This window comes from Pan paniscus, chromosome 18, assembly GCF_029289425.2.
Source record: "Pan paniscus chromosome 18, NHGRI_mPanPan1-v2.0_pri, whole genome shotgun sequence".
NCBI lineage: Eukaryota > Metazoa > Chordata > Mammalia > Primates > Hominidae > Pan > Pan paniscus.
In genome coordinates this window covers 17584742-17602403 of record NC_073267.2, presented here as the reverse complement: position 1 = coordinate 17602403, position 17662 = coordinate 17584742, and the positions used below count along the sequence as shown (strand labels likewise).

General features: G+C 45.8%; 1 long non-coding RNA gene across 3 annotated transcripts; it reads right to left on the bottom strand.

Moving 5' to 3' along the window:
* Positions 1–522: 522 nt before the first annotated feature.
* LOC134729413 (uncharacterized) lies at positions 523–17011 on the bottom strand. Of its 3 annotated transcripts, XR_010110493.1 has the most exons (4): positions 16891–17011; positions 13986–14114; positions 5071–5199; positions 523–609 (listed from the first exon to the last, which is right to left on the bottom strand). It is a non-coding gene; the product is annotated as an uncharacterized LOC134729413 (long non-coding RNA). The 3 variants fall into 3 exon arrangements; XR_010110495.1 differs by lacking the exons at positions 13986–14114; positions 16891–17011 and adding an exon at positions 7975–8107; XR_010110494.1 differs by lacking the exons at positions 523–609; positions 5071–5199 and adding an exon at positions 9438–9524.
* Positions 17012–17662: the final 651 nt, after the last annotated feature.

The window sequence follows — 17662 nt, the reverse complement described above, 5'->3', positions numbered from 1 at the left end:
GGGGGAGGGGAAGGGGAGGGGGAGGGGAAGGGGAGGGGAAGGGGAGGGGAAGGGGGGAAGTAAGGGGAGGGGAAGGGGAGGGGAAGGGGGGAAGTAAGGGAAGGGAAAGGAGGAGAAGGGGGCTGTTGGGCACCTGGAGGAGGTGGAGGAGGAGGAGGAGAAGAAGAAAGGGTCTGGGAAAGGATCCGGTTCAAATTAAGTACTCAAGCGCTGGTGGAAGGCTTAGCTACAGGTCACGGAGAAGATCAGGGAAGCAACAGGACACGCGGGGCAAGGGAGCGTTGAGGCTTAGGAGCAATTAGAGGGAGACTAAGGTTCTGCTTTCCACCAAACCTTCTTCGGTCTGGGCCCTCCCTTAGCAACCCTGGGGCTTCATACTCCCTCTCCACCAATCCCTGATGACCCCGGTGGTGCCTCACAATGGACATTCCAAGTAGCGCCCGCATCATTCCAATGACCCCTCCCCCATCTCAGTCCCCCACGCTCCTCCCAAGGCCAGGTCCTCTCTGGAACCTTCACAAACCTGATTTCTGGTCCTCCCCAACCAGCTCCCTGTCCCTGCTTCTGGGCGCTCCTTCCTTCCTGAGCTCCCAGGGTTCCTCAAGGTCACTTTTGGCGACAAAACATAAAAAACAAATGATGGCAGGATGGCAGGAAGAACCTCATACCCAAGCAGAGTGCCAGGGTTTACAGCCTCCGCTCAGCCATTCATATCTTAAGCAACAAAACATCAGCAGGATGCGGAAGGTCCCGATAGTAAAACATCTCCATCACATCCATGTAGCCATCCGCCCATCAACCTGTATCTCAGGAACAAATGTACATACATTCATTTTAAGCAGGCATGGTACATTTACAAAAATTAACCTGACTTATTTTGTTCCAGCAAATCTCAATATGTTTGAGAGCAATCCAATCACACAGCATGTTTCTGATCATATAACTGTGCTAGAAGTCAATGATTAAAAGCTAATTCAAAATTATTATTTGCTTGGAAATTCAAAGTGCCCTTATAAGACATAAACATAAGAAAGAATCCAAAATGAAACAAGATTGCCTTTCAACTCAATGATAAGATCATAACATGGCAATAAAATGTCTCCCTCTGGCCTGGGAATTCCTCTTTGTGCCACAAGGTTGTGTGATCTCAAATCACCCCTAACCCACCTAGACATTTTAACATCCGAAACCGAGTGATGATGTCCTTATCTATATCATCTTACTGCCTGTGTGTGTGGACTTTAAATTCTGAACCCAAATGAGGGGGAGAAAACCAAGTTGACTTTCATGATTGATCTCTCAGGGATGTCCAAGGAATCTGTGCATTTCAAGAAACAAAGTTCATCAGCTTCTCTCCTAAGGTATTTGCCCACAATACCCAGAGGGCTTGGCAGCATCGTGTGTGATGGGTGGGGAGCTCCAAGCAGGTGGGCAGGACCCAGGGGCCTGGTGACCAGGACAGACCCCCACTGTCCATCACCTTTCCTGGCCCTGTCCTCGGCTAAACTTCCCACAGGCCTTCTGCCCGATCACACAGAGTGTGCCCAAACTCACTCAGGCCTCTGGCAGCTGAAAACCACTGCTTTAAATCCCTTTACCATTTACTATGACATAAGGTTATTGTTAACAGGAAATATTCGATTGATGCTACAAATGGAAAGCCAATGCCTTTACCATAAATAGAAAAACAACCCTAAGAAACAAGCAAAACAAAAACAAAACAGGGGCTGGGTGTGGTGGCTCACGCCTGTAATCCCAGCACTTTGGGAGGCCGAGGTGGGCGGATCACAAGGTCAGGAGTTCCAGACCAGCCTGGCCAATATGGTGAAACCCTGTCTCTAATAAAATACAAAAATTAGCCGGGTGTGGTGGTAGGCGCCTGTAGTCCCACCTACTTGGGAGGCTGAGGCAGGAGAATAGTTTGAACCCAGGAGGCAGAGTCTGCCGTGAGCCGAGATTGCACCACTGCACTCCAGCCTAGGCGACAGAGCGAGACTGTGTCTCAAAAACAGCAACAACTACAAACAAACAAAAAACAGGGTTAACAAAACGATGGAATTCAATTCTATTTATATGCTGCAGCCATGTTCCAGCCCTAGATTTCGCTGGGCATGGTGGCTCACGCCTGTAATCCCAGCACTTTGGGAGGCTGAGGCAGGCGGATCACGAGGTTAGGAGTTCAAGACCAGCCTGACCAACATGGTGAAACCCTGTCTCTACTAAAAATACAAAAATTAGCTGAGCATGGTGGCGCACGCCTGTAGTCCCAGCTACTCGGGAGGCTGAGGCAGGAGAACTGCTTGAACCCAGGAGGCAGAGGTTGCAGTGAGCCAAGATCCCACCACTGCACTCCAGCCTGGTGACAGAGTGAGACTCCGTCTCAAAAAAAAAAAAAAAAAATGACATGAATATACTTCACACAACTGAACTGCACACTTCAACACGGTTAGATGGTAATTATCATCTTGTAAGTATTTTACCACAGGTTAACATGTTTCACAACCTGAAAAGGAAGTAATTACCTTCAGCTCTCTGAGTTCTAGAATTTGTAACATTTCACCCCCTGCTCCTTCCTGATCCGCACTGGAGCATCTTTCTTCTGTCCCTGCTCTACTCAGAGTTCACTTTCCCTTCCCTCACATCAGCTTCGTTGAGGCCGGTTTGAACTTAACGCAAAACATTCTCACTAATGACTGAATTCCCACCAAGATTTCCATATTATCACAGTATGCTTTTAATCTTCGAAGACATTAAATATTTGTTCTCATCATAGCTAAAATGCAATGCAAATCCCATCTCAGATGTGGGTCAGATACCTATGAATCTCCTGAGGTAGTCATTGAAATGACTTTTTTCTTGAGACGGAGTGTCACTCAACCATGCTGAAGTGCAGTGGCGCTACCGTGGCTCACGGCAACCTCCACCTCCCAGATTCAAGCGATTCTTGTGCCTCGGCCTCCCAAGTAGCTGGGATTACAGGTGCCTGCTACCATGCCTGGCTAATTTTTGTCTTTTTAGTAGAGATGGGATTTCACTATGTTGGCCCATCTGGTCTTGAACTGCTGACCTCAAGTGATCCACCTGCCTCAGCCTCCCAAAGTGCTGGGATTACAGGCATGAGCCACCACACCTGGCCTGAAATAATATCTTTCAAATTCTTTGTAGAATTTGTTTTTTCCTGATTTCTGCACATAGGATCAAAAAAAAATCATGTACTAGGATTTCGAGAGAAGCAATGGGTAATCTAAAAAGATGAGAAGAGCAACCACGTCTATCCCACAGCTACTGCTAGATTTCATAGGAAAGGTAGCTGGCCCAGTTTGGAGCTAGGAGAAATGTCAAACACACGAAGAAATGAGAGGCAAAGAAATGCCATCACGCATGAATGCTTCATGGCACCCATGATGTCCCTGCTTAGGAGGTAATGGTATAGATGACTAGATGACAAGGACAAAGATGAGAGGTGCAAAGTTGTCCAAGTCCAACAGCTCAACTGAACTTTCCTAAATGGAATTGTTAAAAAGTGGTAAATTTAAAAACTTCCCCTGGCTCACGTGGTGGCTCACGCTTGTAATCCCAGCACTTTGGGAGGCTGAGGCGGGTGGATCATTTGAGGTCGGGTTTTGAGACTAGCCTGGCCAACATGGTAAAACCCCGACTCTACTAAAAATACAAAAATTAGCTGGGCATGGTGGTGGGCACCTGTAATCCCAGCTACTTGAGAGGCTGAGGCAGGGGAATCACTTGAAGCCAGGAGGTGGAGGTTGCAGTGAGCCGAGCTCACACCATTATACTCCAGCCTGGGCAACAGAGGGAGACACGTCTTGGGAGTGAGAAAAGAAAAAAAAAAAAAAAAAAAAAAAAAAGCTTCCTCCAATTTATACCGAAAATTCTCTGTTCAGGACTAAGTGGCACAGAGAATGTTAAATGTGCCTAGATATCTTCATAACTCATATATTTTCTGTTTTCTACATATCTTGAAAGGCAGTGCCAAATGACGTGTAATTATCTAGGCGGTAAAACTGAAACATACTTCCTCTTCCCTTGAATATAAAAAAGCATTGTGGTATTAGTACTTTTATCTTGGATCATTGTTCAGAAGGAGGTTCAGCCCCCAGACGGCCACATTTTTACTGTCATGAATGGCAAGACAAAATGTAGAGCTCAACTTCCCCAAAGGAAAAAAGGCTCAAAAGACAAATTATGGCACAACTTAGCAGCCAAATTCTTACCAAGTACAGACTTTTGACATACTGATCTCTCTCCAGTTGCAAGTGGGAACATGCACTTTGAATGATGTCATTCAAAATTACCCTGCCCAGACACACTTTTCATTGATTCTCTTGGAGGGCAGTTCTAAGAGATTCTCTGGGGCTTTCTCTGCATCATGAGACCCAGTGCAGTTCTGCCCTTCACCTTCCGGCAGTTTGTCACCTCGTCCCTATGACCTCAGAGGAACTTTGTCTCAGGCCAACTGTTTGTTCCTTGGGCTCTTTCATTTCCCCTAAAAATCATTTGCTGCCCCTCTAAATGGCCTACATCTCCATCTATCTCCCTCTCCCCTCAGAAGAGGGTGCTCTTTAAGCATCAACCATCCAGCCCTTCTAGCAGTCTCATTTTTCAGCTGGTTCCCATGTTTATGCCTGTTCTATGTTTTTCTTTTCCTGTTAAGCTGTCTGTTGTCAGCTCATTTCTGCAGTGAATCTTCAGAGTGGAGATTGGAAGTTTTCCTTCCACCCATACGATAGAACTATAAAGCAGAAGAGTTTAGAAAGACTTTCCTATTTAAGTGACGAAACCTCATACTCCATTTGTGACAAATAGCACAAAGGTTAAAAAAACTTATTTTTGACCAAAAGCTCTGTTGACATTCTATTAAACACCGACCTATTTAATTTTCATAATGTAAATGGCAGATATTTTCATATTTCTTATGCTAATAAATCATTTCCCTGATTTTTGGGGTAAAACCACATATTCATAATGAAGTCCAGAAACGTGAATTGTTTCATATAACTTATTCTTATTTGTGATTACAAGTATACCTCTACAGAAAGTTAGTATACTCACAGAAAGGTAACTTGTGCGGAGGGAGATGGCAAATTTATAACTTCTCAGAAACACAGTAATGATAAGTAACCAAAGACTTCCACCAAAGTCAGTCCCACGATGACGAAGGTCAGCCAGAGTATTGATAACCTGGAATAATAATAGTTGAAATAATGAAAAGGTCAATGACACTGACAATATTTCACTCAGAAAGAATCATCCTTAGAAACCGTCAACCTCCTCCAAAAGGTAACCACATCCCTCAGATATCACCGTGGGATTCCACTGCTACAAAAAAGAACAGAAGTTAGAGAAGTCTCATGTTTTTCAGATGGCTGGTAGTGTTTTTAGGCATTGCAAATGTGGGGTGTTGTCTTTCTTGGTATAAAGCAGGGATATCCAATCTTTTGACTTCCCTGCCTATATTAAAAGAAGCAAAGTTGTCTTGAGCCACACATAACATACACTGACACTAACAACAGCTGATGATCTTAAAAAAACCTCTTTTTTTTTTTTTTGACACAGAGTTCCGCTCCACTCAGTCGCCCAGGCTGGAGTGCAGTGGTGCAATCTCAGCTCACTGCAACCTCCAGCTCCTGGGCTCAAGCCATTCTCCTCCCTCAGCCTCCCGAGCAGCTGAGATTACAGGTCTCTGCCACCACGCCTGACTAATTTTTGTATTTTTAGTAGAGATGAGGTTTCACCATGTTGGCCAGTCTGGCCTTCAACTCCCGACAGGCGATCTGCCTGCCTCGGCCTCCCAAAGTGCTGGGATTACAGGTGTGAACCACCGTGCCCGGCCATTGTTTTTGTTTTTGTTTTTGTTTTTGTTTTTGTTTGTTGTTTCTTTTTGAGATGGGGTCTCACTCTGTCACCCAGGCTGGAGTGCAGTGGTGTGCTCTCGGCTCACTGCAACCTCTGCCTCTCAGGTTCAAGTGATTCTCCTGCCTCAGCCTCCTGAGTAGCTGGGAGTACAGGTGCCTGACAGTGCACTCAGCAAATTTTTTTATTTTTTGTGGAGATGGGGTTTTGCCATGTTGGCCAGGGTGGTCTCGAACTCCTGACCTCAGGTAATCTGCCCGCCTCAGCCTCCCAAAGTGCTGGGATTACAGGCATGAGCCACTGTACCTGGCCAAAATCTCCTAATGTTTTAAGAAAGTTTACAAATTTGTGCTGAACTGCATTCAAAACTGTCCTGGGCCACATGCAGCCCGTCACTCATGGCTAAGACAAGCTAAGTATAAAGTAATTATCTTTCCTTTTCTTTTTGTTTTGAGACAAAGTCTTGCTCTGTCACCCAGGCTAGATTGCAGTGGCATGATCTCAGCTCACTGCAACCTCCGCCTCCCGGGTTCAAGCGATTCTCCTGCCTCAGCTACTGAGTAACTGGGATTACAGGCACCTGCCACCACGCTCGGCTAATTTTTGTATTTTTAGTAGAAACAGGGTTTCACCATCTTGGCCAGGCTGGTCTCCAACTCCTGACCTCATGATCCACCTGCCTCGGCCTCCCAAAGTGCTGGGAATACAAGTGTGAGCCACTGCACCTGGCCAGTAGTTATCTTTTCTTTAGTTATTTACTTGTTTTTTAAATTGATGTATAACATTGGATGCATTTATTATATATCACATGGTAAAAGAATCCCTCTAAATAATACTTCTCTCTTGGATTATATGAATCTTTGTCATTTAAAGCTCAGCATAAGTTAAAAAAAAAAAAAAATACAATGAAGAGATTACTTCATTCACAAATAAGTATCGAATTTTAGTGCTTAAAAATTAACAAGGTGGGCCGGGCGTGGTGGCTCACGCCTGCAATCCCAGCACTTTGGGAAGCCGAGGTGGGTGGACCGCGAGATCAGGAGATTGAGACCATCCTAGCTAACACGGTGAAACCAATCTCTACTAAAAATACAAAAAATTAGCAGGGCATGGTGGCACCCGCCTATAGTTCCAGCTACTTGGGAGGCTGAGGCAGAAGAATCACTTGAACCCGGGAGGCAGAGGTTGCAGTGAGCCGAGATCGCACCACTGCACTTCAGCCTGGGTGACAGAGCGAGACTCTGTCTCAAAAAAAAAAAAAAAAAAAAAAAAAAAAAAAATTACCAAGATGGAGATCATGAAAATGGCATGAATAGTGTGGGATTTCTCTAAGATTGTTGACATTAATTCCATTAGACTCTTATGTGAGTGAAGACGATAACATTTCTACATCGATTCCTCAGGATTTAACTATATATTCTTGAAAACATCTCAATTTTAAATGTTTCTTTCAAGATGGTGAATTAAACAGAGATAGCCCTTCAACAGGTTGAACTCAGCATATGCTGAGTCTGAAATGGAAATGATGGAGTTAGAGAACCATACAACAATGGTCATGATTTCAGAAACATGGTGTTGAGCAGAATAAAGCAGACACAAAAGAGTACCTATGGCATGGCATGCATCTGTATACACGAAATTCCAGAATAAGCAAGCTAACCTAGGATAAGAAAGAGACTGGCTGGGAAGAGTGAGAGTTCACTTTCTGGGGTGACATAATAGTGTAGATCTTGGCTGGGCACGGTGGTTCATGCCTGTAATCCCAATGCTTTGGGAGGCCGAGGCGGGCGGATCACCTGAGGTCGGGAGTTCAAAACCAGCCTGACCAACATGGAGAAACCCTATCTCTACTAAAAATACAAAATTAGCTGGGAGTGGTGGCACATGTCTGTAATCCCAGCCACTCGGGAGGCTGAGGCAGGAGAATCGCTCGAATCTGGGAAGCAGAGGTTGCGGTGAGCTGATATTGCCCCATTGCACTCCAGCCTCGGCAACAAGGGAGAAACTGTCTCAAAAAAATAAATAAATAAATAAAATAATGTAGATCTTGAAAGGGGGTTGGTTTATGCTGGTGTATGTACTTTCCAAAGTTAGTAAACTTACACTTAAGGTTATATAGTTTGGCCAGGCGCGGTGGCTCACGCCTGTAATCCCAGCACTGGGAGGCCGAGGCAGGCGGATCACGAGGTGAAGAGATGGAGACTATCCTGGCGAACATGGTGAAACCCCGTCGCTACTAAAAATACAGAAATTAGCCAGGCGTTGTAATCAGAGCTACTCAGGAGGCTGAGGCGGGACAATTGCTTGAACCCCGGAAGCGGAGGTTGCAGTGAGCCGAGATCTTGCCACTGCACTCCAGCTCTGTCTAAAAAAAAAAAAAGTCATCAAACCAGATGACACAAATCAAATGACATTTCACTTCGTTTTGGTCCGTTTTGTTTGTTAGAGACAAGAGTGCAGCGGGGCCATCTCGGCTCACTGCAACGGCCAGCTCCTGGGCCCAAGCGATCCTCCCACCTCAGCCTCTCCAGTAACTGGGATAACAGGTACGCACCACCAGGCCCGACTAATCTTTTTTGGAATTTTTTGTAGAGATGGGGTTTTGCTATGATGCCCTGGCTAGTCTTCAACTCCTGGACTCAAGTGATCTGCCCACCTCGGCCCCCTAAAGTGCTGGGATTACAGGCCTGAGCTGTGTCATTTCATGCCGCGTGACACAGCCCAGTAAAAAGGAAGAAACCCCGCGGGTCCAGCGTCTACTCACACAGGTGGACTGATGGCTGATAAATCCCAGCAGGAGCCAAAAGAGGAGCCGAAAGAGCAGCCACAGCACCCGTCCACTCACACAGGTGGACTGATGGCTGATAAATGCCAGCAGGAGCCAAAAGAGGAGCCAAAAGAGCAGCCACAGCACCCGCATGTCCTGGTCCTTTCAGGCGCCCTGAGGCGGCCAGGACAGAGGTGGAGGTGGCTTAGGGCAGGGGGGAGGGAACGGGACGGGGACCGGGGGCCGGATCTGAGTTGGGGAGGGGGAGGGGAGGGGAGGGGGAGGGGAAGGGGAGGGGGAGGGGAAGGGGAGGGGAAGGGGAGGGGAAGGGGGGAAGTAAGGGGAGGGGAAGGGGAGGGGAAGGGGGGAAGTAAGGGAAGGGAAAGGAGGAGAAGGGGGCTGTTGGGCACCTGGAGGAGGTGGAGGAGGAGGAGGAGAAGAAGAAAGGGTCTGGGAAAGGATCCGGTTCAAATTAAGTACTCAAGCGCTGGTGGAAGGCTTAGCTACAGGTCACGGAGAAGATCAGGGAAGCAACAGGACACGCGGGGCAAGGGAGCGTTGAGGCTTAGGAGCAATTAGAGGGAGACTAAGGTTCTGCTTTCCACCAAACCTTCTTCGGTCTGGGCCCTCCCTTAGCAACCCTGGGGCTTCATACTCCCTCTCCACCAATCCCTGATGACCCCGGTGGTGCCTCACAATGGACATTCCAAGTAGCGCCCGCATCATTCCAATGACCCCTCCCCCATCTCAGTCCCCCACGCTCCTCCCAAGGCCAGGTCCTCTCTGGAACCTTCACAAACCTGATTTCTGGTCCTCCCCAACCAGCTCCCTGTCCCTGCTTCTGGGCGCTCCTTCCTTCCTGAGCTCCCAGGGTTCCTCAAGGTCACTTTTGGCGACAAAACATAAAAAACAAATGATGGCAGGATGGCAGGAAGAACCTCATACCCAAGCAGAGTGCCAGGGTTTACAGCCTCCGCTCAGCCATTCATATCTTAAGCAACAAAACATCAGCAGGATGCGGAAGGTCCCGATAGTAAAACATCTCCATCACATCCATGTAGCCATCCGCCCATCAACCTGTATCTCAGGAACAAATGTACATACATTCATTTTAAGCAGGCATGGTACATTTACAAAAATTAACCTGACTTATTTTGTTCCAGCAAATCTCAATATGTTTGAGAGCAATCCAATCACACAGCATGTTTCTGATCATATAACTGTGCTAGAAGTCAATGATTAAAAGCTAATTCAAAATTATTATTTGCTTGGAAATTCAAAGTGCCCTTATAAGACATAAACATAAGAAAGAATCCAAAATGAAACAAGATTGCCTTTCAACTCAATGATAAGATCATAACATGGCAATAAAATGTCTCCCTCTGGCCTGGGAATTCCTCTTTGTGCCACAAGGTTGTGTGATCTCAAATCACCCCTAACCCACCTAGACATTTTAACATCCGAAACCGAGTGATGATGTCCTTATCTATATCATCTTACTGCCTGTGTGTGTGGACTTTAAATTCTGAACCCAAATGAGGGGGAGAAAACCAAGTTGACTTTCATGATTGATCTCTCAGGGATGTCCAAGGAATCTGTGCATTTCAAGAAACAAAGTTCATCAGCTTCTCTCCTAAGGTATTTGCCCACAATACCCAGAGGGCTTGGCAGCATCGTGTGTGATGGGTGGGGAGCTCCAAGCAGGTGGGCAGGACCCAGGGGCCTGGTGACCAGGACAGACCCCCACTGTCCATCACCTTTCCTGGCCCTGTCCTCGGCTAAACTTCCCACAGGCCTTCTGCCCGATCACACAGAGTGTGCCCAAACTCACTCAGGCCTCTGGCAGCTGAAAACCACTGCTTTAAATCCCTTTACCATTTACTATGACATAAGGTTATTGTTAACAGGAAATATTCGATTGATGCTACAAATGGAAAGCCAATGCCTTTACCATAAATAGAAAAACAACCCTAAGAAACAAGCAAAACAAAAACAAAACAGGGGCTGGGTGTGGTGGCTCACGCCTGTAATCCCAGCACTTTGGGAGGCCGAGGTGGGCGGATCACAAGGTCAGGAGTTCCAGACCAGCCTGGCCAATATGGTGAAACCCTGTCTCTAATAAAATACAAAAATTAGCCGGGTGTGGTGGTAGGCGCCTGTAGTCCCACCTACTTGGGAGGCTGAGGCAGGAGAATAGTTTGAACCCAGGAGGCAGAGTCTGCCGTGAGCCGAGATTGCACCACTGCACTCCAGCCTAGGCGACAGAGCGAGACTGTGTCTCAAAAACAGCAACAACTACAAACAAACAAAAAACAGGGTTAACAAAACGATGGAATTCAATTCTATATATATGCTGCAGCCATGTTCCAGCCCTAGATTTCGCTGGGCATGGTGGCTCACGCCTGTAATCCCAGCACTTTGGGAGGCTGAGGCAGGCGGATCACGAGGTTAGGAGTTCAAGACCAGCCTGACCAACATGGTGAAACCCTGTCTCTACTAAAAATACAAAAATTAGCTGAGCATGGTGGCGCACGCCTGTAGTCCCAGCTACTCGGGAGGCTGAGGCAGGAGAACTGCTTGAACCCAGGAGGCAGAGGTTGCAGTGAGCCAAGATCCCACCACTGCACTCCAGCCTGGTGACAGAGTGAGACTCCGTCTCAAAAAAAAAAAAAAAAAATGACATGAATATACTTCACACAACTGAACTGCACACTTCAACACGGTTAGATGGTAATTATCATCTTGTAAGTATTTTACCACAGGTTAACATGTTTCACAACCTGAAAAGGAAGTAATTACCTTCAGCTCTCTGAGTTCTAGAATTTGTAACATTTCACCCCCTGCTCCTTCCTGATCCGCACTGGAGCATCTTTCTTCTGTCCCTGCTCTACTCAGAGTTCACTTTCCCTTCCCTCACATCAGCTTCGTTGAGGCCGGTTTGAACTTAACGCAAAACATTCTCACTAATGACTGAATTCCCACCAAGATTTCCATATTATCACAGTATGCTTTTAATCTTCGAAGACATTAAATATTTGTTCTCATCATAGCTAAAATGCAATGCAAATCCCATCTCAGATGTGGGTCAGATACCTATGAATCTCCTGAGGTAGTCATTGAAATGACTTTTTTCTTGAGACGGAGTGTCACTCAACCATGCTGAAGTGCAGTGGCGCTACCGTGGCTCACGGCAACCTCCACCTCCCAGATTCAAGCGATTCTTGTGCCTCGGCCTCCCAAGTAGCTGGGATTACAGGTGCCTGCTACCATGCCTGGCTAATTTTTGTCTTTTTAGTAGAGATGGGATTTCACTATGTTGGCCCATCTGGTCTTGAACTGCTGACCTCAAGTGATCCACCTGCCTCAGCCTCCCAAAGTGCTGGGATTACAGGCATGAGCCACCACACCTGGCCTGAAATAATATCTTTCAAATTCTTTGTAGAATTTGTTTTTTCCTGATTTCTGCACATAGGATCAAAAAAAAATCATGTACTAGGATTTCGAGAGAAGCAATGGGTAATCTAAAAAGATGAGAAGAGCAACCACGTCTATCCCACAGCTACTGCTAGATTTCATAGGAAAGGTAGCTGGCCCAGTTTGGAGCTAGGAGAAATGTCAAACACACGAAGAAATGAGAGGCAAAGAAATGCCATCACGCATGAATGCTTCATGGCACCCATGATGTCCCTGCTTAGGAGGTAATGGTATAGATGACTAGATGACAAGGACAAAGATGAGAGGTGCAAAGTTGTCCAAGTCCAACAGCTCAACTGAACTTTCCTAAATGGAATTGTTAAAAAGTGGTAAATTTAAAAACTTCCCCTGGCTCACGTGGTGGCTCACGCTTGTAATCCCAGCACTTTGGGAGGCTGAGGCGGGTGGATCATTTGAGGTCGGGTTTTGAGACTAGCCTGGCCAACATGGTAAAACCCCGACTCTACTAAAAATACAAAAATTAGCTGGGCATGGTGGTGGGCACCTGTAATCCCAGCTACTTGAGAGGCTGAGGCAGGGGAATCACTTGAAGCCAGGAGGTGGAGGTTGCAGTGAGCCGAGCTCACACCATTATACTCCAGCCTGGGCAACAGAGGGAGACACGTCTTGGGAGTGAGAAAAGAAAAAAAAAAAAAAAAAAAAAAAAAAGCTTCCTCCAATTTATACCGAAAATTCTCTGTTCAGGACTAAGTGGCACAGAGAATGTTAAATGTGCCTAGATATCTTCATAACTCATATATTTTCTGTTTTCTACATATCTTGAAAGGCAGTGCCAAATGACGTGTAATTATCTAGGCGGTAAAACTGAAACATACTTCCTCTTCCCTTGAATATAAAAAAGCATTGTGGTATTAGTACTTTTATCTTGGATCATTGTTCAGAAGGAGGTTCAGCCCCCAGACGGCCACATTTTTACTGTCATGAATGGCAAGACAAAATGTAGAGCTCAACTTCCCCAAAGGAAAAAAGGCTCAAAAGACAAATTATGGCACAACTTAGCAGCCAAATTCTTACCAAGTACAGACTTTTGACATACTGATCTCTCTCCAGTTGCAAGTGGGAACATGCACTTTGAATGATGTCATTCAAAATTACCCTGCCCAGACACACTTTTCATTGATTCTCTTGGAGGGCAGTTCTAAGAGATTCTCTGGGGCTTTCTCTGCATCATGAGACCCAGTGCAGTTCTGCCCTTCACCTTCCGGCAGTTTGTCACCTCGTCCCTATGACCTCAGAGGAACTTTGTCTCAGGCCAACTGTTTGTTCCTTGGGCTCTTTCATTTCCCCTAAAAATCATTTGCTGCCCCTCTAAATGGCCTACATCTCCATCTATCTCCCTCTCCCCTCAGAAGAGGGTGCTCTTTAAGCATCAACCATCCAGCCCTTCTAGCAGTCTCATTTTTCAGCTGGTTCCCATGTTTATGCCTGTTCTATGTTTTTCTTTTCCTGTTAAGCTGTCTGTTGTCAGCTCATTTCTGCAGTGAATCTTCAGAGTGGAGATTGGAAGTTTTCCTTCCACCCATACGATAGAACTATAAAGCAGAAGAGTTTAGAAAGACTTTCCTATTTAAGTGACGAAACCTCATACTCCATTTGTGACAAATAGCACAAAGGTTAAAAAAACTTATTTTTGACCAAAAGCTCTGTTGACATTCTATTAAACACCAACCTATTTAATTTTCATAATGTAAATGGCAGATATTTTCATATTTCTTATGCTAATAAATCATTTCCCTGATTTTTGGGGTAAAACCACATATTCATAATGAAGTCCAGAAACGTGAATTGTTTCATATAACTTATTCTTATTTGTGATTACAAGTATACCTCTACAGAAAGTTAGTATACTCACAGAAAGGTAACTTGTGCGGAGGGAGATGGCAAATTTATAACTTCTCAGAAACACAGTAATGATAAGTAACCAAAGACTTCCACCAAAGTCAGTCCCACGATGACGAAGGTCAGCCAGAGTATTGATAACCTGGAATAATAATAGTTGAAATAATGAAAAGGTCAATGACACTGACAATATTTCACTCAGAAAGAATCATCCTTAGAAACCGTCAACCTCCTCCAAAAGGTAACCACATCCCTCAGATATCACCGTGGGATTCCACTGCTACAAAAAAGAACAGAAGTTAGAGAAGTCTCATGTTTTTCAGATGGCTGGTAGTGTTTTTAGGCATTGCAAATGTGGGGTGTTGTCTTTCTTGGTATAAAGCAGGGATATCCAATCTTTTGACTTCCCTGCCTATATTAAAAGAAGCAAAGTTGTCTTGAGCCACACATAACATACACTGACACTAACAACAGCTGATGATCTTAAAAAAACCTCTTTTTTTTTTTTTTGACACAGAGTTCCGCTCCACTCAGTCGCCCAGGCTGGAGTGCAGTGGTGCAATCTCAGCTCACTGCAACCTCCAGCTCCTGGGCTCAAGCCATTCTCCTCCCTCAGCCTCCCGAGCAGCTGAGATTACAGGTCTCTGCCACCACGCCTGACTAATTTTTGTATTTTTAGTAGAGATGAGGTTTCACCATGTTGGCCAGTCTGGCCTTCAACTCCCGACAGGCGATCTGCCTGCCTCGGCCTCCCAAAGTGCTGGGATTACAGGTGTGAACCACCGTGCCCGGCCATTGTTTTTGTTTTTGTTTTTGTTTTTGTTTTTGTTTGTTGTTTCTTTTTGAGATGGGGTCTCACTCTGTCACCCAGGCTGGAGTGCAGTGGTGTGCTCTCGGCTCACTGCAACCTCTGCCTCTCAGGTTCAAGTGATTCTCCTGCCTCAGCCTCCTGAGTAGCTGGGAGTACAGGTGCCTGACAGTGCACTCAGCAAATTTTTTTATTTTTTGTGGAGATGGGGTTTTGCCATGTTGGCCAGGGTGGTCTCGAACTCCTGACCTCAGGTAATCTGCCCGCCTCAGCCTCCCAAAGTGCTGGGATTACAGGCATGAGCCACTGTACCTGGCCAAAATCTCCTAATGTTTTAAGAAAGTTTACAAATTTGTGCTGAACTGCATTCAAAACTGTCCTGGGCCACATGCAGCCCGTCACTCATGGCTAAGACAAGCTAAGTATAAAGTAATTATCTTTCCTTTTCTTTTTGTTTTGAGACAAAGTCTTGCTCTGTCACCCAGGCTAGATTGCAGTGGCATGATCTCAGCTCACTGCAACCTCCGCCTCCCGGGTTCAAGCGATTCTCCTGCCTCAGCTACTGAGTAACTGGGATTACAGGCACCTGCCACCACGCTCGGCTAATTTTTGTATTTTTAGTAGAAACAGGGTTTCACCATCTTGGCCAGGCTGGTCTCCAACTCCTGACCTCATGATCCACCTGCCTCGGCCTCCCAAAGTGCTGGGAATACAAGTGTGAGCCACTGCACCTGGCCAGTAGTTATCTTTTCTTTAGTTATTTACTTGTTTTTTAAATTGATGTATAACATTGGATGCATTTATTATATATCACATGGTAAAAGAATCCCTCTAAATAATACTTCTCTCTTGGATTATATGAATCTTTGTCATTTAAAGCTCAGCATAAGTTAAAAAAAAAAAAAAATACAATGAAGAGATTACTTCATTCACAAATAAGTATCGAATTTTAGTGCTTAAAAATTAACAAGGTGGGCCGGGCGTGGTGGCTCACGCCTGCAATCCCAGCACTTTGGGAAGCCGAGGTGGGTGGACCGCGAGATCAGGAGATTGAGACCATCCTAGCTAACACGGTGAAACCAATCTCTACTAAAAATACAAAAAATTAGCAGGGCATGGTGGCACCCGCCTATAGTTCCAGCTACTTGGGAGGCTGAGGCAGAAGAATCACTTGAACCCGGGAGGCAGAGGTTGCAGTGAGCCGAGATCGCACCACTGCACTTCAGCCTGGGTGACAGAGCGAGACTCTGTCTCAAAAAAAAAAAAAAAAAAAAAAAAAAAAAAAAATTACCAAGATGGAGATCATGAAAATGGCATGAATAGTGTGGGATTTCTCTAAGATTGTTGACATTAATTCCATTAGACTCTTATGTGAGTGAAGACGATAACATTTCTACATCGATTCCTCAGGATTTAACTATATATTCTTGAAAACATCTCAATTTTAAATGTTTCTTTCAAGATGGTGAATTAAACAGAGATAGCCCTTCAACAGGTTGAACTCAGCATATGCTGAGTCTGAAATGGAAATGATGGAGTTAGAGAACCATACAACAATGGTCATGATTTCAGAAACATGGTGTTGAGCAGAATAAAGCAGACACAAAAGAGTACCTATGGCATGGCATGCATCTGTATACACGAAATTCCAGAATAAGCAAGCTAACCTAGGATAAGAAAGAGACTGGCTGGGAAGAGTGAGAGTTCACTTTCTGGGGTGACATAATAGTGTAGATCTTGGCTGGGCACGGTGGTTCATGCCTGTAATCCCAATGCTTTGGGAGGCCGAGGCGGGCGGATCACCTGAGGTCGGGAGTTCAAAACCAGCCTGACCAACATGGAGAAACCCTATCTCTACTAAAAATACAAAATTAGCTGGGAGTGGTGGCACATGTCTGTAATCCCAGCCACTCGGGAGGCTGAGGCAGGAGAATCGCTCGAATCTGGGAAGCAGAGGTTGCGGTGAGCTGATATTGCCCCATTGCACTCCAGCCTCGGCAACAAGGGAGAAACTGTCTCAAAAAAATAAATAAATAAATAAAATAATGTAGATCTTGAAAGGGGGTTGGTTTATGCTGGTGTATGTACTTTCCAAAGTTAGTAAACTTACACTTAAGGTTATATAGTTTGGCCAGGCGCGGTGGCTCACGCCTGTAATCCCAGCACTGGGAGGCCGAGGCAGGCGGATCACGAGGTGAAGAGATGGAGACTATCCTGGCGAACATGGTGAAACCCCGTCGCTACTAAAAATACAGAAATTAGCCAGGCGTTGTAATCAGAGCTACTCAGGAGGCTGAGGCGGGACAATTGCTTGAACCCCGGAAGCGGAGGTTGCAGTGAGCCGAGATCTTGCCACTGCACTCCAGCTCTGTCTAAAAAAAAAAAAAGTCATCAAACCAGATGACACAAATCAAATGACATTTCACTTCGTTTTGGTCCGTTTTGTTTGTTAGAGACAAGAGTGCAGCGGGGCCATCTCGGCTCACTGCAACGGCCAGCTCCTGGGCCCAAGCGATCCTCCCACCTCAGCCTCTCCAGTAACTGGGATAACAGGTACGCACCACCAGGCCCGACTAATCTTTTTTGGAATTTTTTGTAGAGATGGGGTTTTGCTATGATGCCCTGGCTAGTCTTCAACTCCTGGACTCAAGTGATCTGCCCACCTCGGCCCCCTAAAGTGCTGGGATTACAGGCCTGAGCTGTGTCATTTCATGCCGCGTGACACAGCCCAGTAAAAAGGAAGAAACCCCGCGGGTCCAGCGTCTACTCACACAGGTGGACTGATGGCTGATAAATCCCAGCAGGAGCCAAAAGAGGAGCCGAAAGAGCAGCCACAGCACCCGTCCACTCACACAGGTGGACTGATGGCTGATAAATGCCAG